A 21,575-nucleotide genomic window follows, 5' to 3' on the forward strand; every position below is an offset into this window, starting at 1 on the left:
AGTGGGTTCTTCTGGGAAATGAAAAAAAATGACACCTGACGTTGTTGTTGTTTAATATCTGAGTACACCTGCATCTTCCATGTTCAGATACTCTGAACTCAGAGGATAGGTGAAGAGCTGGCCAAGGCGCCTGGAGTGTCCCCCTGCCTGCTCCACAGAGACCCCACCACACAGATGAAGACCCTGAGTGAGGAGAGAGCCTGCAAAACTCCTCAACCCTCCCCCCCAACTCTGTCAGCCCTGGGTCCCAGCAAAGACCTTGCTCCTTCTGTCTCCCACTTGGACCCCTGTCACTGCTACCTGGATGCTTGTTCCTCAAGCTGGCACCCAAGCTACCGTCTCCACCCTATGATGATGGAAGCATAGTTAAATGAAACTCTTTCTGGAGCCAATGGGCTGGATCTTAAGCCTCCCTGAGAATGTAAGTGTAATTTAGGAAAGTGGAAGGAATGATTGAGTCTGTGTCCTAATCCCTGAGAGTTTGTACTCACTCAAGTGAGCAGCCTAATCCTCCTGGTACCTGCGGCCTCAGGATGGAATCCTTAATTACCAGAGTCTCATTTCTGCTTCACGAGCACTACCAGAGTAGCGTCTGTCGCTCAAATAAACTCATGTGAAAATAAAGTATTAAAATCAATAATTCAGCTTGGAGGTGAAATGGAACAGAAAAATAACTTTCTGGCTTGCCATGTCCTGGATTTGCAGGTGGCCAGTTTCGCTGGCTCTTGTTTCTCCCTCTCCTTGGAGCATGCGCACCTGGGTGGGTGCCGGCTGGCATGCACCAGAGACGCAGTGGGGATGCAGCTTCCTCCAGGGTGTGGGGGATGCACTTTCTGGAAGCAAGGGCAACAGCCATACCTTCTTCCAGCAGCCCCTGTGGCCACCTCCAGGTCAGAGTGAGCCCCCGGCAGGTCCCAGACTGGCTCTGAGGCTGATGCAGCAGGTTCAGTTATTCTGCTGTGGCCTGAAGGTGGATTTCTCTTCAGTTCATCACATTTTGGCTTCAACACTGAACAGATTTCAAAGATCACCCGAAGTCCCCTGTTTCCAGGATGTCTCTCCTGATTTCTCATTTCTGGAGTGACTGTGAGGAGAGCCAAGCTTACCAGTTGTTTATAATTTCACTCCAGGTGCAGTGATAAGCATGCACATCTCCCTTTGGCTGTCACAGTAACCCTTTGAGGTAGGTGCTGCCACGTTTCCCATTGAGAGAGGAGGAAAAAGACGCAGGGAGATGAGGCACCTGCCCAACCCGCACGAGCAGGTGGGAACCAGCGTCCAAACCGGCCTTCCTTTCCTGCCTGTCTTTCCTCTGTGGAGGTGTCACTGCCATGCTGCACACAGCTGCCATGCAGTGCTCTGTCCGAGGTGCCCGTGCCTGTGACCCCTCTGCCCACGAGGCTGGGCACAGCCACTGCCACACTGAGCTTCTGTGTCTTCTATTTTGTGTGTTTCGCCATCTTTTTATAGATGGTTGGGGATGGAGTGGACACAGGAGGGCGGCAGGAGAGGGGGTGGGAAGATGCGATCTTGGGGTTTTCTCACCATTTCACCTGACCAGAGGCTGGAACTTCATTTGGAATTCTTTGGCCTTTACATTCAATGACACAGTTGGGGCCGTTCGTCCATTCCTCAACAAGCATCTGCTGAAGGCCTGGTGAGAGCCAGGAACCAGCTGTGGAGCGGGGTGGGTGTGCCCAGGTGAGTCCAGGGTCTCAGGGTCTTATCTCTGTGGGGGAGGGCCCATTGGGGGACAGCTTTGGGGAGAAGGACGAAGGGGGATGGGCCCTGAGTACCTCTGAAGTGACTCAGAGCTGTGGCCTGAACTTCTGAAAGATGCCCCTTCCACCTGTCCCCCAACGCCACTCCTCGGGCCTTCCACAGCCAGGGGTGTCCTGCTGCCTGCCAGGGGGTCCCCACAGTGGACGACAGATGGCAGAATATTCATGAGGCCTCACTGAGTGCCAGGCACGGGGAACTAAGCGGTGGAACTGGCACTGCCCATTCCGAAATGTGTCTCTGCCACTCACGAGTGATTGTCCCTTTCAAGTGTGGGCCAGTTGTAGTGACAAGAGTCCCTGCTCACAGAAAGCACCGATGCTTCCACAGCAGAGCCTGCCACTGTGAGGCACCACCTCCTGGGATAACGGGGGAAACACAACTAAAACAGGGCACAGGGTTACCTCTGCCCAGCCAAGATGGCTTCCTGCCCTTGGTCAGAGGGAGAGTGGGAGAACCCCAGTGGCCACACACACCAGAGAAGACACCTGCACACCCGTCCGAGTTAGTCGAGGGGCCCCGCCTGCACAGTGCAAACTTCCATTGTGCAAAGGTTTCACAGAAACGTGCTTGCATCAACCTTCCTTCTGAGGTTGTAGGGACTCCCAAATGCCTGTGGCTGTGGGTCCTGCCTCCCAGCGTCCTCCTGCAGCCAGCTGCCAATGCTAAACACCCACACCACGTCTTTTGCTAACCAGTAATCTTTCTGAAACTTGCTATGTCTGAAAACCAGTCACTTGGAACATTCTGCAGGGCAATCTCCAGCCTCCAGTCTTGAGGAAGGAGAGGCAGTCGTGGAAGCCACACAGCCCGTGCCACAGCTCAGGAGCCCTGTGGACTCGAGGCTCAGAGACATTGGCCCTGGCCTTAGGACCTACTCACTTAGGAACCCGACATCCTGGATTCTTATTTTGAACTCTGTCTTCCCGTTGCTCTAGGAACCATCATAATCGTTTTGAAAACCACCAAGAGGAGAGCTGCCAACCATCGACACCTGCTCCCCAGCAGAGCTGAGAAGGTTTCTCTGCAGCCCCCTCCCTTTCAGCAATGACATCTCCCCTCGCAGGTCACCGGCCCTGCCCACAGCTCGGCTCTACTTGCCCCGTCTTCCTAGGAAGTCCCTTATGAGAAGCAAAGCCAGACGGACTATAGCTGGGGGCCCTAAGTCAGCAGATGGGCCCTACCCTCCTGGGTCTGTCCCTGCAGCCAGTCCTTCCTCCTCCTCCTCCTCCTGGTCGACCTCTTCCTTCCCACATAGGCCCTTCCATGGCCAGTGCCCCTCCATCCTCCCCACTGCCCGGCCTCCAGGGAGACCTCTTCCCACACTCGCCCTGGCCTTGTGGCCACCTCTGACCCACGTGACAGACCTGAGCTTAGGGTTTCGCAGGAGGGTCTCAAATATGGCATGCGAAGGTGCAGAGCTGAGTCTGAGGTGCCCGAGATGTGACGACAGTCTGCCAACCACCTGAGGGGAGAGGGGCCCCTGAGAGCATCTCTATTAGACACGACCCAAACAGAAGCAACAAAAGTGCTCCCGGGTGTCTGCACGCTTCAGCGGCTCTCCAGGAGGAACGTGGCCTCGGGTGCCTGCGCCTGGGCTGCTCTGAACACTGTGGTGTTCAGAGTGAACTCAAGGCCCTCTCTGGCCTTAGATATTTCACGGTTGGTGCAAAATTCCCCAGAATTTATTTTACTGTCCTAATGGGAACAGGGAAGTTCACACAGAGGGTGTCAGCCGCACTCTCAACCCCTTCCTGATCATCACCCTTCTCACGGAGAGAAGCCTCCCCGAGGTTCCGACACGAGGAAGTGGGGTACAGTTAAGGGGTCCTGGGCAGGGAGCCCTGAGTTCCTCTCCCACCGAGTCTCTCTGGGAGTTTGGGAAAGTGGTCAGGAGGGGAGGCCCTGATTTGAGTTGGTGCAGACTCTTCTTCCTCTCAGTGGGGTGGGGGCTTGCAGGGAGAGATCAGGAGGCAGCTCGGGAACAGCCGAGCCAGGCACCAGGTGCTGCAGGTGACAGGGTGAGGGTCTGCAGGGGCTCCTGGGCCTCTGCATCAGGCCCAGCCAACGCACACGGCTTCCACGGTTTCCGCCTTCATTGACTGCTGCTGGGGCACCCAGCACGGCTGAGTGAGCGCAAAGTGTCCTGAGCGCGGCATTTGGCATGGCTGATGTTTCTAAGCCTCCCAGCAAGCCATACATCATGAAATATTGATATGGTTCCACTAGACTGCTGCACCTGACATTTGACTTATAGCTTTAGGTGTTCTTTTTTAATTCTAAACAGTCAATGAGGGATCAAAGGAAATGTCATATTTGTAGGGCTCAAGCTTAGAGGGGCTCCTCGGAAGCCAGGCAGGGAGGTGCCGTGGTTGCTCCCACAATGGGCCCTTCCCTGGCCTCCCAGGGAGGGGCTTTGAGGGGCCCCTATGCAGGTGAAGACGCCCCTTCCCTATGCCCCAGCATCTCAAATATTTACCACGTTAAATATCAGCCTCCAGAATATTGCCTTCATTTAAGCTTTTCACGTTCCAATGATTTTTTATTATTTCCATCGACCAAAATAAATGAAGAAAATGTTTTAGACTACACTTGAAAGCATGTAAAAATCAATAACTGGATTTTAAAAGATTTAAAATGTCTTGAATACATTCATTTTCAAACATTTTCCTCTGATCTTTAAATAGCTTTTCTTGGAGCATAACAGTTTTTTGAAAAGTCAAATATGGAGCATTAAGGGTATAATTACCATTTTAATTATAACTCAATCATCCTATCTACTTTGCATAGAAATTAAAGCTTTTATGTCAGGATTTTGGGCACTCACAAATGTTCAGGAGCAATTAATGTTAAAAGTTTAATTTTTTTAAAGACTGAGTGTGAACTTTGCAGTTCTTAATTTCCTTCTTGCTCAGATGGGGCAGCAGAGATGCTCCCACTTGTTTAATTTCTGAAGTGAGTTCATTTCCCCTTCCGAGTCAGCTCCCACATCCCTGTGACAGGTGGCATCACACAGCGGGGAAGGGAGTGGATGGTGCCAGGCTGCTGGGCTTGGACCCTGCTCTGCCGTGGCAATGGCAGCTTCCCTGAGTCCAGGCTCGCCTCACTCGGCTTCCTTGCCCATAATGTGGCCTTGTCGCAGCCCTTGCCTTGTGGGGTTGCTGCAGGACTTCCGTGAGTGGCAACGTACAAGGTGCTGACGGCAGTGTCGGCCACGGTGCACGCCCTGTGCTGGCCTCATTGTTTTCCAGAGTCCCCTTTTTGGTTTGATCTAAAATAATCTCAGTCATTCTGGGAGTCATTGATTTTCCTCCTACCCGGAATAGGATTGTTTAAAAAATGGTACAACTGTAAATCCTTTGTATTCAGAGCAGTACTTATTAGATCACAAAACAGCACAAAGCCCTGAGAATCTCGCAGAAGCAGGGCCCTCTACTGCTGTGCCCTCCCCACACCCCATGTGCACTGGCCTGGCTATAAAGTGACAAGGCTGCTTTCAAAGTCTTTATTTTGCATTAATGAAAATGCCATTTGGCTAAAACTTAACTAGATTTTCATTGAATTTTGCCCTGAGAAGGAAATACTAAAATGATAGATTTTCCCATCATTTTTCCCTGAATGAGTAATGTGCTTAGCTCTTCACTCCGGAGGCACAAGGTTGCAGTTTTGTGTGCGTGTGTCTGTGCAAGCTTGTGTGCAAAATGCAGCCTGGACATTTTTCTCCCAGTTAAACCCCCGGTCTAAGATCTGGTCCATTTCCTCTTGAGCTGCCACTGCTCAGGCTGGAAGGAAAAATCATTTTTATGGGCACTGCCGTGGCAAAATAAAATAATTCCATTTTTAGAAAGGCTGTGGCGTAGGCCCCTCCCTTCCTGTATGTTTTTGCTGACAGCCTTGCTCTGCTTCACTTTTTATTTTAGCCGATTTTTATGTTTTTTAGTTTCCTCACTTGTGCTTAAAGTCTTACTTATATTAGAAAAAAATGAATGGAGGCAGGCAGACATAATTTAAAAATAATTATTATGCCATGTCTTCTATACCTTGTACCAGATAATGTTCCCTGAGACTTAATCACTGAATATCACTTACATAATCAGGCATAATCCCAAGCGTAATTACAAAACATCCCATAATCTCCACGAGCCTGACAGGCATAGTCGATTGGCTTCGTAAGTTGTTGTACGCATTTTTCTAGAACACTGAGGGTTTCACATAATTTTTTAATTTTTGGTGAAGGGAAATTATTAAACATTTAAGTGAACATGATTTAGTTTTGATGGCTCTGGGAGAGTCGTTATATAAACAAGATCACTTCTGGGAAGACATCCCTTTCTTAGGTGCTGTCTTCTGGTTCGGGTTTGGTGCAGGAGTTGGCAATGTTTTTGGGGTAAGTCCAATTCCCTGATGTTGCTGGTGCATCCATCTGCCTCTCTCACTCCTTGGGCAGTACGGAGGGCTCGGTGTCCCTGGGTCCCCCAAAAGCCCATCAGCAGGGGGCACAGGCAGGGGGAGGCCTGGGAGGGGGGGTGGGTCAGTTTGTGTGGCTCTGGTCTCTGTGGGCCGGCCATGCCCCTCCACTGGGGGCCCAGCTTGGAAGGGTGGCTGGACACATGGCTGCCTCTCTGCACCCCAGCCTTCCCGTCTTGAGCTTGGTACCCATCCTGTCACTTCCCTAAAGCCTGCCTACTCCCTGCCAGTGCCCCTTTTCTCGACTCTCCTTCAATCCCTGGTGTGGGTGCCGGGTAACTGCTGGACCCTGATATATAAAAACATTAACATTAGGAGAAGACCCTGTCTCCTCTGATTGGGTGTGAAGTGTTGGCCACTTATAAACCTGCATTCTGCATAGCTGGGCAATTTAAGATGGTGAAGAATATACTACACTTTTGTTAGACACTGTAAAATCTATGTCAGTTTCTACTACTTATTATTAGTTTCACAGTAACACAATCAATCAAATAAAAGAGAAAGAAATCCACCCACACAGAAGCGTGCAGTCACAGGTGACGGATCCTGTGACAGGAACGTGGTAAAGCCCTATCATGGTACGATTTGGTACCATTTGTTTATTTTTGCAACCTCTTACAGCCCATAAGATACTAGAAGCTCCCTTTAAATTTAAACACTGACAGCTCCCTGCAGAATTTGAGAACCATGCAGGAGTGAGAGAGATCATGGGCTGGGCTGGAGGGATGTGGGAAAGCTGGACCATTCACTAGAAACAAGCAGTACCATTTGCATTCCTGGTGTGGGGAGTGGCTTGGATTCATTTATTATTCATCCATGCATTTGTGGATTTCTCAGTGCACACATAATCGCTGAGTGCTGGGGGGTGGAGCCAAGATGGCCGAATAGGAACAGCTCCGGTCTACAGCTCCCAGCGTGAGCGACACAGAAGATGGGTGATTTCTGCATTTCCATTTGAGGTACCGGGTTCATCTCACTAGGGAGTGCCAAACAGTGGGTGCAGAACAGTCAGTGCAGTGCACTGTGCGCGAGCCGAAGCATGGCGAGGCATTGCCTCACTCGGGAAGCGCAAGGGGTCAGGGAGTTCCCTTTCCTAGTCAAAGAAAGGGGTAACAGATGGCATCTGGAAAATCGGGTCACTCCCACCCTAATACTGCGCTTTTCCAACGGGCTTGGAAAATGGCACACCAGGGGATTGTGTCCTGCACCTGGCTCGGAGGGTCCTATGCCCACGGAGTCTTGCTGATTGCTAGCACAGCAGCCTGAGATCAAACTCCAAGGCGTCAGCGAGGCTGGGGGAGGGGCGCCTGCCATTGCCCAGGCTTGCTTAGGTAAACAAAGCAGCCAGGAAGCTCGAACTGGGTGGTGCCCACCACAGCTCAAGGAGGCCTGCCTGCCTCTGTAGGCTCCACCTCTGGGGGCAGGGCACAGACAAACAAAAAGTCAGCAGGAACCTCTGCAGACATAAATGTCCCTGTCTGACAGCTTTGAAGAGAGTAGTGGTTCTCCTAGCACGCAGCTGGATATCTGAGAATGGGCAGACTGCCTCCTAAAGTGGGTCCCTGACCCCTGAGCAGCCTAACTGGGAGGCACCCCCCAGTAGGGACAGACTGACACCTCACTCGGCCAGGTACTCCTCTGAGACAAAACTTCCAGAGGAACTATCAGACAGCTGAATTTGTGGTCTCACAAAAATCAGCTGTTCTGCAGCCACCGCTGCTGACGCCCAGCCAAACAGGGTCTGGAGTGGACCTCTAGCAAACTCTAACAGACCTGCAGCTGAGGGTCCTGTCTGGTAGAAGGAAAACTAACAAACAGAAAGGACATCCACACCAAAAACCCATCTGTACATCACCATCATCAAAGACCAAAAGTAGATAAAACCACAAAGATGGGGAAAAAACAGAGCAGAAAAACTGGAAACTCTAAAAAACAGAGCACCTCTCCTCCTCCAAAGGAACGCAGTTCCTCACCAGCAATGGAACAAAGCTGGATGGAGAGTGACTTTGATGAGTTGAGAGAAGGCTTCAGACGATCAAACTACTCCGAGCTATGGGAGGAAATTCAAAAGAATGGCAAAGAAGTTAAAAACGTTGAAAAAAAATTAGACGAATGGATAACTAGAATAACCAATGCAAAGAAGGGCTTAAAGGAGCTGATGGAGCTGAAAGCCAAGTGTCAAGAACTATGTGAAGATTGCAGAAGCCTCAGTAGCCGAAGCGATCAACTGGAAGAAAGGGTATCAGCGATGGAAGATGAAATGAATGAAATGAAGTGAGAAGGGAAGTTTAGAGAAAAAAGAATAAAAAGAAACGAGCAAAGCCTCCAAGAAATATGGGACTATGTGAAAAGACCAAACCTACGTCTGATTGGTGTACCTGAAAGTGACGGGGAGAATGGAACCAAGTTGGAAGACACTCTGCAAGATATTATCCAGGAGAACTTCCCCAATCTAGCAAGGCAGGCCAACATTCAGATTCAGGAAATACAGAGAACGCCACAAAGATACTCCTCGAGAAGAGCAACTCCAAGACACATAATTGTCAGATTCACCAAAGTTGAAATGAAGGAAAAAATGTTAAGGGCGGCCAGAGAGAAAGGTCGGGTTACCCACAAAGGGAAGCCCATCAGACTAACAGCTGATCTCTTGGCAGAAACTCTACAAGCCAGAAGAGAGTGGGGGCCAATATTCAACATTCTTAAAGAAAAGAATTTTCGACCCAGAATTTCATACCCAGCCAAACTAAGCTTCATAAGTGAAGGAGAAATAAAATACTTTACAGACAAGCAAATGCTAGGTGATTTTGTCACCACCAGGCCTGCCCTAAAAGAGCTCTTGAAGGAAGCACTAAACATGGAAAGGAACAACCGGTACCAGCCACTGCAAAAACATGCCAAATTGTAAAGACCATCAAGGCTAGGAAGAAACTGCATCAACTAATGAGCAAAATAACCAACTAACATCATAATGACAGGATCAAATTCACACATAACAATATTAACTTTAAATGTAAATGGGCTAAATGCTCCAATTAAAAGACACAGACTGGCAAATTGGATAAGGAGTCAAGACCCATCAGTGTGCTGTATTCAGGAAACCCATCTCATGTGCAGAGACACACATAGACTCAAAATAAAGGGATGGAGGAAGATCTACAAAGCAAATGGAAACAAAAAAAGGCAGGGGTTGCAATCCTAGTCTCTGATAAAATAGACTTTAAACCAACAAAGATCAAAAGAGACAAAGAAGGCCATTATATAATGGTAAAGGGATCAATTCAACAAGAAGAGCTAAACATCCTAAATATATATGCACCCAACACAGGAGCACCCAGATTCATAAAGCAAGTCATGAGTGACCTACAAAGGGACTTAAACTCCCACACAATAATAACGGGAGATTTTAACACCCCACTGTCAACATTAGACAGATCAACGAGACAGAAAGTTAACAAGGATATCCAGGAATGGAACTCAGCTCTGCACAAAGTGGACCTAATAGACATCTATAGAACTCTCCACCCCAAATCAACAGAATATACATTTTTTTCAGCACCACACCACACCTATTCCAAAAGTGACCACATAGTTGGAAGTAAAGCTCTCCTCAGCAAATGTAAAAGAACAGGAATTATAACAAACTCTCTCTCACACCACAGTGTAATCAAACTGGATCTCAGGATTAAGAAACTCACTCAAAACCGCTCAACTACATGGAAACTGAACAACCTGCTCCTGAATGACTACTGGGTACATAATGAAATGAAGGCAGAAATAAAGATGTTCTTTGAAACCAACGAGAACAAAGACACAACATACCAGAATCTCTGGGACACATGCAAAGCAGTGTGTAGAGGGAAATTTATAGCACTAAATGCCCACAAGAGAAAGCAGGAAAGATCCAAAATTGACACCCTAACATCACAATTAAAAGAACTAGAAAAGCAAGAGCAAACACATTCAAAAGCTAGCAGAAGGCAAGAAATAACTAAAATCAGAGCAGAACTGAAGGAAATAGAGACAGAAAAATCCCTTCAAAAAATTAATGAATCCAGGAGCTGTTTTTTTGAAAAGATCAACAAAATTGATAGACCGTTAGCAAGACTAATAAAGAAGAAAAGAGAGAAGAATCAAATAGATGCAATAAAAAATGATAGAGGGGATCTCACCACTGATCCCACAGAAATACAATCTACCATCAGAGAATACTACAAACACCTCTACCCAAATAAACTAGAAAATGTAGAAGAAATGGATAAATTCCTCGACAAATATACCCTCCCAAGACTAAACCAGGAAGACGTTGAATCTCTGAATAGACCAATAACAGGTTCTGAAATTGTGGCAATAATCAATAGCTTACCAACCAAAAAGAGTCCAGGACCTGATGGATTCACAGCCAAATTCTACCAGAGGTACAAGGAGGAACTGGTACCATTCCTTCTGAAACTATTCCAATCGATAGAAAAAGAGGGAATCCTCCCTAACACATTTTATGAGGCCAGCATCATCCTCATACCAAAGTCTGGCAGAGACACAACCAAAAAAGAGAATTTTAGATGAATATCTTTGATGAACATTGATGCAAAAATCCTCAATAAAATACTGGCAAACCGAATCCAGCAGCACATCAAAAAGCTTATCCACCATGATCAAGTGGGCTTCATCCCTGGGATGCAAGGCTGGTTCAACATACGCAAATCAATAAATGTAATCCAGCATATAAACAGAACCAAAGACAGAAACCACACGATTATCTCAATAGATGCAGAAAAGGCCTTTGACAAATTTCAACAACCTTCATGCTAAAATCTCTCAATAAATTAGGTATTGATGGGACGTATCTCAAAATAATAAGAGCTATCTCTGACAGACCCACAGCCAATATCATACTGAATGGGCAAAAACTGGAAGAATTCCCTTTGAAAACTGGCACAAGACAGGGATGCCCTCTCTCACCACTCCTATTCAACATAGTGCTGGAAGTTCTGGCCAGAGCAATCAGGCAGGACTAGGAAATAAAGAGTATTCAATTAGGAAAAGAGGAAGTCAAATTGTCCCTGTTTGCAGATGATATGATTGTATATTTAGAAAACCCCATTGTCTCAGCCCCAAATCTCCTTAAGCTGATAAGCAACTTCAGCAAAGTCTCAGGATACAAAATCAATGTGCAAAAATCACAAGCATTCTTGTACACCAATCACAAACAGAGAGCCAAATCATGAGTGAACTCCCATTCACCATTGCTTCAAAGAGAATAAAATACCTAGGAATCCAACTGACAAGGGATGTGAAGGACCTCTTCAAGGAGAACTACAAACCACTCCTCAATGAAATAAAAGAGGATACAAACAAATGGAAGAACATTCCATGCTCATGGGTTGGAAGAATCAATATCGTGAAAATGGCCATACTGCCCAAGGTAATTTATAGATTCAATGCCATCCCCATCAAGCTACCAATGACTTTCTTCACAGAATTGGAAAAAACTACTTTAAAGTTCATATGGAACCAAAAAGGAGCCCGCATTGCCAGGTCAATCCTAAGCCAAAAGCACAAAGCTGGAGGCATCACGCTACCTGACTTCAAACTATACTACAAGGCTACAGTAACCAAAACAGCATGGTACTGGTACCACAACAGAGACATAGATCAATGGAACAGAACAGAGCCCTCAGAAATAATGCCACATATCTACAACTATCTGATCTTTGACAAACCTGACAAAAACAAGCAATGGGGAAAGGATTCCCTATTTAATAAATGGTGCTGGGAAAACTGGCTAGCCTTATGTAGAAAGCTGAAACTGGATCCTTTCCTTACACCTTATACGAAAATTAATTCAAGATGGATTAAAGACTTACATGTTGGACTTAAAACCATAAAAACCCTAGAAGAAAACCTAGGCAATACCATTCAGGACATAGGCATGGGCAAGGACTTCATGTCTAAAACACCAAAAGCAATGGTAACAAAAGCCAAAATTGACAAATGGGATCTAATTAAACTAAAGAGCTTCTGCACAGCAAAAGAAACTACCATCAGAGTGAACAGGCAACCTACAAAATGGGAGAAAATTTTCGCAACCTACTCATCTGACAAAGGGCTAATATCCAGAATCTACAATGAACTCAAACAAATTTACAAGAAAAAAACAAACAGCCCCATCAAAAAGTGGGCGATGGATATGAACAGACACTTCTCAAAAGAAGGCATTTATGCAGCCAAAAAACACATGCAAAAATGCTCATCATCACTGGCCATCAGAGAAATGCAAATCAAAACCACAATGAGATACCATCTCACACCAGTTAGAATGGCCATCATTAAAAAGTCAGGAAACAACAGGTGCTGGAGAGGATGTGGAGAAATAGGAACACTTTTACACTGTTAGTGGGACTGTAAACTAGTTTCAACTATTGTGGAAGTCAGTGTGGTGGTTCCTCAGGGATCTAGAACTAGAAATACCATTTGACCCAGCCATCCCATTACTGGGTATATACTCAAAGGACTATAAATCATGCTGCTATAAAGACACATGCACACGTATGTTTATTGTGGCACTATTCACAATAGCAAAGACTTGGACCCAACCCAAATGTCCAACAATGATAGACTGGATTAAGAAAATGTGACACATATACGCCATGGAATACTATGCAGACATAAAAAATGATGAGTTCATGTCCTTTGTAGGGACATGGATGAAACTGGAAACCATCATTCTCAGTAAACTATCGCAAGGACGAAAAACCAAACACCGCATGTTCTCACTCATAGGTGGGAATTGAACAATGAGAACACATGGACACAGGAAGGGGAACATCACACTCTGGGGACTGTTGTGGGGTGGGGGGAGAGGGGAGGGACAGCATTAGGAGATGTACCTAATGCTAAATGACGAGTTAATGGGTGCAGCAAACCAACATGGCACATGGATACATATGTAACAAACCTGCACATTGTGCACATGTACCCTAAAACCTAAAGTATAATAAAAACAATCGCTGAGTGCTGGGGTTCAGATTCCACCTGATCTCTCTGGGCAGTGCTGCCCTCATGTACAATTGGGGGCAACAATACTTGCTCATTCAACTCAGGATTGATACAAAGACTGCTTGAGACTGAGTTTGGGAAGGCCTTCTGTGAGCTCTAAAGTGTTGTCAAACTGTAATTTGTCCCTGTCAGAAGGAATATCGCGGAGTGTGGGAATCTCTCGTTACTGTGTTGGCCACAGTTGGAATAATCTAGTTCCCACATCTCCACTGGAGAAAGCATCTCTCAGATCACACCCCACAAGTTCCCGTGGTGGGTAAAGGGTCTGCCAGCCTCCAGACAGGCATCTGTTCCAGCAGAAAATGACCCAGGGTAGATGGACCGTGCTCCAAAGGCTTATGAATGTGGCCAGTGCCCTTAATTTCTGTCGTCTGCTTATAACTCCATCCAAAATCCTGACTGGAGATGATAAAAAAGATTCAAGGAGCTCAGAGTAAGTGGGACATGTGACCTGCTCAGATGCTGACCCATGCCACATTGTGACAATGATGAAAACAGAGTGAAGAATAAGGCCGGATCTATAGGATGGGGCTGGTGTCTTAGGAACAGAGTTCCTTACACACAGAGATGCAGCATATAGTGAGAGCAGGGACACCCCAAAACAATGAGGAAGTAAGTTCAGTAAAGGTTTCTAGGCCGACTGTCACAAGCAAGCATGATCGTGCCTGTGGATCATACCTCAAGATGTATTACAGGTAGGTAGAATAAAACAGAAAAATAGCACAGAAAAGCAAACACGAATGTTTACCAAACTTCCTGGGGGTGGGTAGAGAAGATCTTTCAAAGCATAAAAGCAGAAGGATAAGTCATAGAGCTGACAGATAGATTACCTGGAAATTAAAATTTTCTCTGTATCAAAAACCCTCCATCATAATCAAAATAAAAAGCAAAATAAAAGACATATTCAGGTAATAACTACGGATTAGCAAGATCTCAAACAAAATGATTATAATCACAACATCTTGGTTGATAAGAACTCACTGCACAAATTCCTCTTATATCAGAACTTGAAAAGAGTCTACTCCACGATTAACGGATAGCTGGCATTTTTCCTTCTACAGAGTGTTGGGGACTATGCAATGCACGTTTCCCTCTTTGTCTTGAATGCCAAGGCATTCTGTGCCCTGTCCGAGTACCTACCTTAGCTTGTTGTACTTACTTCCTAGAACATGACTTCTCCTGGGAATTAGACAGTATAAATGTAATGATGTAGCTGAATGCCTGGCTAGTTAGAGAGTCACCACGTTGTCTTTTCCTTATGAATATAAATATTTCCTTTGTATGGATTCCCAGCAGTGACTGGACTGATGTGTGTAAACGTTTCTGAAGTTATTGGTGTGTATGGCCAAATTGTTTTGTGCAAGGTGCAGCCCACTAACAGTGTGTGCATGTAACACTGCCCTCACCCTCTACAGCATTGGGGCTATGCTCATGTAGACCTGGCCTCAGCTCACCTCTTGTTACTCCCTTCCCGTTCCTCATTCCAGCAACTTCACATCTTGTCTCCACCCTCAGACTCACAGTGGCCTCCAGCTGCCCAACCACTCCCATTCAAATGGAAAGCATGCATTGAAGTTGAGTCCCTCCTATGAGGCTGGTAGGATGCTTCTTGCCATTCTGGTGTCCCATGACATGCTATGGAGAACAGAGTCTCAATAAACATCATTGTCTTTAACATAGCAAAGCGGGACTCCCCAAAAGTATTTGAATTTTAAAAGGGTAAAGGCAGTGATTTGTCCAAATAGATCATCCAGATTTAGGGTCTGGTATCTAGCATCTTTCAAATCACACCATGTAGATGTCACTTTGATTTTAGGGGAGTTGGGCTTACTGAGGAGGCCAGTATCTGAGTTCAGGCAAGACCTCAATTTCACGTCTTAGGGTTTCTCCTTGGTGAAGGCAAAGTGTCCCCTCTCAGGCTGAGAAAAACCACTGAACCATGGTGTATCAGATAGTTCTTAGTCATAATATATACAATTTAACAACTATCTGCAAAGTGAGAATTTTTCCACAATGAATTATTTGGTAGCTTTGGTGTTGATTTTATAGCTGTCCTTCTGCCAGAGAAGAGCGATGCTGAGATTTGCTGTCAGTCTGTTGGGTCCTACTTTTCTATAATGAGAGATGATGTGGTGAGCTACAAAATAAGAGACAGATGATAAAACAATTCCTTAAGAAAAAAGTATTAGAATACAACGGGCCGACAGGCAAATGATAAAATGCCTCTTTCCTGTTTTTTAAGCACTGTAATAAAACATTTTGGAGGTAGGGCATTGTGGATGAGCAGTGCCGTATTGTAATTGTAAACAGAACTGAACTGGCCCAGATTCAGAGCCTGTGGCAGCACAGGGTCATTGGGATTCATTGTTCAATGGGAACATATTTTACTGTGAAATGTTCTGATGACATTAGACTGTAAAGTTCCAACAACCTAAACAAGAGGTTTCATTCTGACTTCCATCTGTCATACTGAGGTACCATATGACTCTGTAGTTAAAAACCAATATAAATAATTTGGAACCCAAATCCATCCCATTGGCTCTTTATAGTTCTCCCCATATGATGGTGTCATACAGATCTCTCCTCCTGCACACTTTGCAGAAGCACTGTCCAAATCTTGCCTCATGAAAATTGCCTCTTCTCTCTTGCAGAGAGCAAGCCCATGATGTTGTCCTCATCTGGAAGATCCCAGCCTATCCTGCCTGAAAACAGCCCATTGAGAACAAAGGTGACTGTACTGCCTGCCATCCTCAGATAAAGAAGTGTGCTACTAACTTTTAATTTTTATTTTTTAGAGACAGGGTCTTGCTGTCTCCCAGGCTGGAGTGCAGTGACACAATCCTAGCTCACAGCAGCTTTGAACTCCTGGGCTCAAGTGATCTTCCCACCTCAGCCTCCTGAGTAGCTAGGACTAAAAGTGCTCATCACTGCACCCTGCTAATATTTTCAAATTTTTTTGTAGAGATGGGGGTCTCATTACGTTGCCCAGGCTGGTCTCAAATTCCTTGCCTTAAACAATCCTCTCACCTCAGCCTCCCAAAGCGCTGGGATTAGAGGTGTGAGCCACCATGCTACTGATGCTACTATTTTAATATCCTCCTTCTCTTAAACAAATCATCATACTCTGTCCCAGGGAGAATTTCCCAGCTACGAGGGCTTTTATCTAGGTTGAAAATGGCATGGGTTGGTAAGCCCTGTACTCTAACGTAGAAGGAAGAAGGCTGGGTAGGTTCCATGGACACCGTTCCTGCCTGTGGGCATGTGTGTCCCACAGCTGATGGGGAAGGGGGAGAGGAAGGGAGCACGAATGAGGAGGGGACGAGAGAGGCTCTGGGGAGGACTTTGGGTTCTCGGTGAGGGATGAGAGCCGCAGAAGACACAGAAATGCTCCCTCTGCATTGTTTCCATCCTGCCTCCTCCTCCCTCCTCCGAGCACCCAGCCCTGGACTCAGGAGACACCAGTTGGTACCTGGTGATATTTCTAAATAACTCAGTGCAGAGAAACTGCAGGATTCAACATTCCTCGCTGTCTTTTTAATGAAGCCCTTGAAGCTTGGTGAGAGGTGATGGCAGAGATGGAAATAATTTCAGACGGGCTCTTTCTGTTGGTAGAAAGGACTCAGCCCATTTGTTAAGAACCTTGTCTTGGGAACTATTTTGTCTTCTTCAAAAAACTCAGTATAGGATGGAAGAAAAAGCCCAGCCTTCAGAGCAAGGTGGACTCTAGTTTAAATTCAAATGCTGCTTTCACCTTCTGTCTGTCTCTCTCCTTGTACCTCTTCTAATTCTCCAAACTGAGTATTTGAGTTAGATTTCTTCACGACTTACTACAGAGGTCTTTGGTTTAGGCAATGCAGCGATTAATCTAGGTAGTTTAGGGAGATTTACCAAATTGGAGAATGATGAGAAAAGAACAGATGATACCTATGAGGCTAATCTTGAGGAAGGAGAATACAATATTAACAAAACAGGCAAGGGAATTTAAGCCATTTGGCCATTTGAAGCCATTAAGTGAAGGAAAAATAGAAAATTGACAGATCATAAGAGCCATTGGCACATCACCCACTGTAATACAATATTATCTTCTATGCCCAGAAGAATGAAAGTTCTAGAAAAAAATGTTATACTTGATACACTCTATTCAAGAAGAAAAGGTATGGCATTTATAATTATTTCTACCCAAGTTACTTAAAGAAAAACATTTGGCATTAAAGGTATAATTTTAAATTATTTCAAAATTCAAGTTAGTGTAATTGCTCTCTTTTTCATGATGTACATAAATAAGATGGCATCAGTAGCCCATACTTGGAACAGATTTGATTCAACTTTCTGTACCACATTTGGCACCAGGAGAAAGCTGACACTACTCTGCTGCACTTACTACAATGATGTTGTTAGAATCAGGAAAACAATACCCTTCTTTGGTTGGTTAGTGGAAAGTTTTTAAAAAGTATATCAGAATTTCAAAAAGTATTGAAGGTTAATAAAGGAGGAAAGCCCTTTTTGTTTTGTGAAATGAATTAACACAGTAATACATTTAGAACTGCATCTGAATCTGAGGAAGGCTATCTAAATTTTAGTTAATATTGTCATCATCATCTTCATCATACTTCACAGATTCTATGGGATACTTTGAAATTGTAAAAAAAAAAAAAACACTGTTAGGATATGTATGACGAAAATTACAAAATGCTGACAAAAAAATCAAAGAAGACCTAAATTAATAGAGAGACATGCCGTATTCACAGATTGGAAGACTGAAATAGAAGAAATGTCAATTATTCCAAAATTGACCTATAGTTTGGTGCAATTCTTAACAAAATACCAGCAAATATTTTGTAGACATAGACAAGCTTATTCTAAAATGTGTATATAAATGTTTAAGTCCTAGAATAACTGAAATGCCAACTTTATGAAAAAGGAGAATAAAGTGGAAGGAATCACTCTACTGAATATTAAGGTTTATAGCCATAGTAATTGATCGTGTGATGTTGGTGGATGGATGGATGCATGGGTCCATAGAGCAGAATAGAGAACCCAGTAAAGGTACAAAGGTAATTCAGTGGAGGAAACACAGCCTTAAAAAAAAAGTAAACTGTAAATCCCACATCTCCATGTCTTATACAAAATCTTATACAAAAGTAACTAAAAGTAGACCATAGACGTAAACTATAAAACTTTTAGGAAAAAAAACAGGAGAAAATCTTTGGGATCTAGAGCAAGGTGAAGATATCTTAGACTTGATACCAAAAGCACCATCCATAAAAGGAAAAATGGAAGAAATGGATTTCATCAAAATGGAAAGCTTTCATTCTGTGAAAGATTGATTTAAAGGGATGAACAACAAGCTATAAACTGCGAGGCAATATCTGCAACTCACTTGGCTGACAAAGAACTAGTGTCTAGACTACACAAAGAACTCTCAAAACTTATCAGCAAAAACAAACAATTAAATTAGAAATGGGCAAAAGACAGAAAGACGTTTCAGTGAAGACGATACATGGATATATGGATAGGCACATGATAAGATGTTAAGCTGTATTAGTCATTCAGGAAATGCAAATGAAAACCACACGAGGTACCATATGAGTCCACACGTCACGGAATGGCTGTTGTGAAAAGCAGTGGCCACAATAAAGGCTGAGAAGAGCCCGGGTGGGTCCCTTATGCCTTGTCTGAGAGGTGGAACAGTGCAGCCACTCTGGACGGATGTTTCTTATTAAACTAAATATGTGATTACCATGCAAACCACCAATTAAACTCTTGGGCATTTACCCCAGAGGGCATTGAAATTTATGTTCACACACAGAAAATTTGTAGTGATGTTTATAGCAGCTGCATTCATATGAACATCAAACTGGAATCTGCCAAGATGTTCTTTCACAGGTTAATGCTTAGACAAATTGCAATGTGGCTTATTGTGGAATACTACTCAACAATGAAAAGGAACAAAATATGAATGAATGCAAGACCTGGATGAGTGTGTGAAGAATTATGCTGAGTGAAAAGACATGATTCCAAATACATACTGCATGATTGCATTTATATAATATTTATGAAATATCAAAATTATAGAAATAGAGACCAGACCAGTGGCCACCAGATATTAAAGTTATGGGGAGTGGGGTTGGAAGGTGGCTGCATGGTCATCAAGGGGCCCTGTGGGATGGGTGATCTGTGTCCTGACAGTGCAGGTGGGCACACAACCTACACCTGGGATAAAATTACATGGAGCTAAACAAATGCAAGTGCAATTAAAACTGGGGAAATATGAGCGAGCCAGGGGATTGTCAATGCCTGTCTGTCTGTGAGGCGTTGTGCTCTGGCTCTTCAAGGTATAACTACTGAGGGACACTGGGCACAGGTACATGGGCTCTTTCTGCACTATGTCCTAGAACAGCTGTGAATCTACAATTGTTAGAACTAAAAGCTTAAACATGCACTTACACTCACACACGAAATTCTGGGCCTCACGCCAAACCTACAGATCTGTACTCTTGGGAAGGGAAGCTACAGTGTCTGCTCCACATGCTGCTCAGGGGTTCTGCAAAGGACCCAGCCTGATATGTCACAGATAGTGCCCAGGAACCTCCATGGACACAGAGTCCTCTGCCACGGGGTCCCTCCTCATGAGAACATCCTGAATGCTGGGGCCGTGACAACTTCATGCCGCACCTCTCTTCACCTCTTCATGAGGACTTCCGACTGCACGCCTGACACTGCTTCCGCTCCTGCACCCCAAGTGTATTCTATGCTCTCACCTCCTATGTTTTAGCTGTTTGGGGCAAGGGTTCATATCCTCACGTTCCAGCAGCACTCCTGCATGTACTGGATAGTTCTGATGTTTTCCTAGTGAGGGACTGAGTAGCACTCCCGCATGTAACTCACTGCAAACAGTTTGGGTAAAATGTAAAGTGGAAATTGGAAGCTGACTTCCCTCCATATTTAAATATTTCTGTCACTCAGGAAAATAAATAAGAAAAGTATTCAAAATGGGACAAGACCCCGGGACCCTATCTGTTTTTCCAGCTGCGCCTTCCTCCTCCATGGAGACTGTTCACCAGGCGATTGTGAGACAGTCCCTGAAGTCCCCCTACATCTTTCTTGTACTAGAGACTCAAGTTTCCTTCTCAGTCCTGCGAGAAGGAAGACCATGTGGGACGGAGGAAAGCACTGGGCACCTACACTTCTGAAAATAGATGCCTAAGAGCCATCGACTGCCATTAGAATATCTGCACCTGAGAACAAGCGGTTCATTCTGGAGGTGAATTAATCATCCCAAAGCCCGGGACACAGTGACTCTCCTGTTTAAACTCCTAACGCCTCAGAATGTAGTTTCTGTAAATTTACAATATTTGCTTTGCTGAGATAATTTACTAATCAACTCTCTCACAGGAAACCATTCGAATCGAAGACAGAAAGCAATAAAAAGTTAAAACAGTAGATATGTAAACAGTAAGATATTCTTATCTTGGAAAACTGAATGCAAGTGAATTTGACCATTCCCCCCACACTTGGTAAAACTTACCCATTTTGGTGTCTCGTCCACAGAGTGAAACACGCAGAGAACAGTAAGTCACTATCTTCAGCTTTACTGTGCTGCTAGGAACTTGGCAGCACACAAGGCTGAGCCGATTTTAACTCACTAATTATGATGCTCTGGGGAAGTGCCTTGGTAACTGCCCGAGTCCCTCACTAGGAAAACATCAGAACTATCCAATAACTCCAGGTGGGCACCGATGGAGGGGCAAAAGTGTAATTGCTGAACTATCTGAACCATCCTGTGACGTGGGCAAACTGAGAAGGGTGATCTGGCAGGAAAGGCGAGACCCACGAGGGAGATGACCCCGTGCTAATTCCGTTTCTGTCACTGTCTTTCTATGAACTCAGAAAAGTAACCGTGTCTGTCACTGTTTCTATATGAACTTGAGAAAGTAACTTTTCTCTGGATCCCAACATGAAATTTGACTATTTTTATAAAAGCTGAGGAAGATGGAGGAGGAAATGAGCAGAAGAAAAAGAAAAACAGGAAGCACAAGAATATTAAACCCATAGAGCTCCTTCCCACGACAGTGCCTCCTCACAGCTCAGCGTCTCCTCACAGCGCCTCCCCACGGCACGGCGCCTCCTCACTGCACAGCCCCTCCTCACAGCTCAGCACCTCCTCACAGCTCAGCCCCTCCTCACAGCTCAGCCCCTCCTCACAGCACAGCCCCTCCTCACAGCTCAGCCCCTCCTCACAGTTCAGCCCCTCCTCACTGCACAGCACCTCC

General features: G+C 45.1%; 1 protein-coding gene and 1 long non-coding RNA gene across 2 annotated transcripts in view; one reads left to right on the top strand and one right to left on the bottom strand.

Annotated features, from left to right (window-relative positions):
* ADARB2 (adenosine deaminase RNA specific B2 (inactive)) overlaps positions 1–21,575 on the bottom strand; it is a 554,344-nt gene that overhangs the window by 138,342 nt on the left and 394,427 nt on the right. The window lies entirely within an intron of this gene.
* On the top strand, positions 1,587–16,087 carry LOC131381927 (uncharacterized). Its single transcript, XR_009211004.1, has 3 exons — positions 1,587–1,701; positions 2,718–2,845; positions 15,954–16,087. It is a non-coding gene; the product is annotated as an uncharacterized LOC131381927 (long non-coding RNA).

Source organism: Hylobates moloch, unplaced genomic scaffold, assembly GCF_009828535.3.
Source record: "Hylobates moloch isolate HMO894 unplaced genomic scaffold, HMol_V3 SCAFFOLD_2, whole genome shotgun sequence".
Taxonomy (NCBI): Eukaryota; Metazoa; Chordata; class Mammalia; order Primates; family Hylobatidae; genus Hylobates; species Hylobates moloch.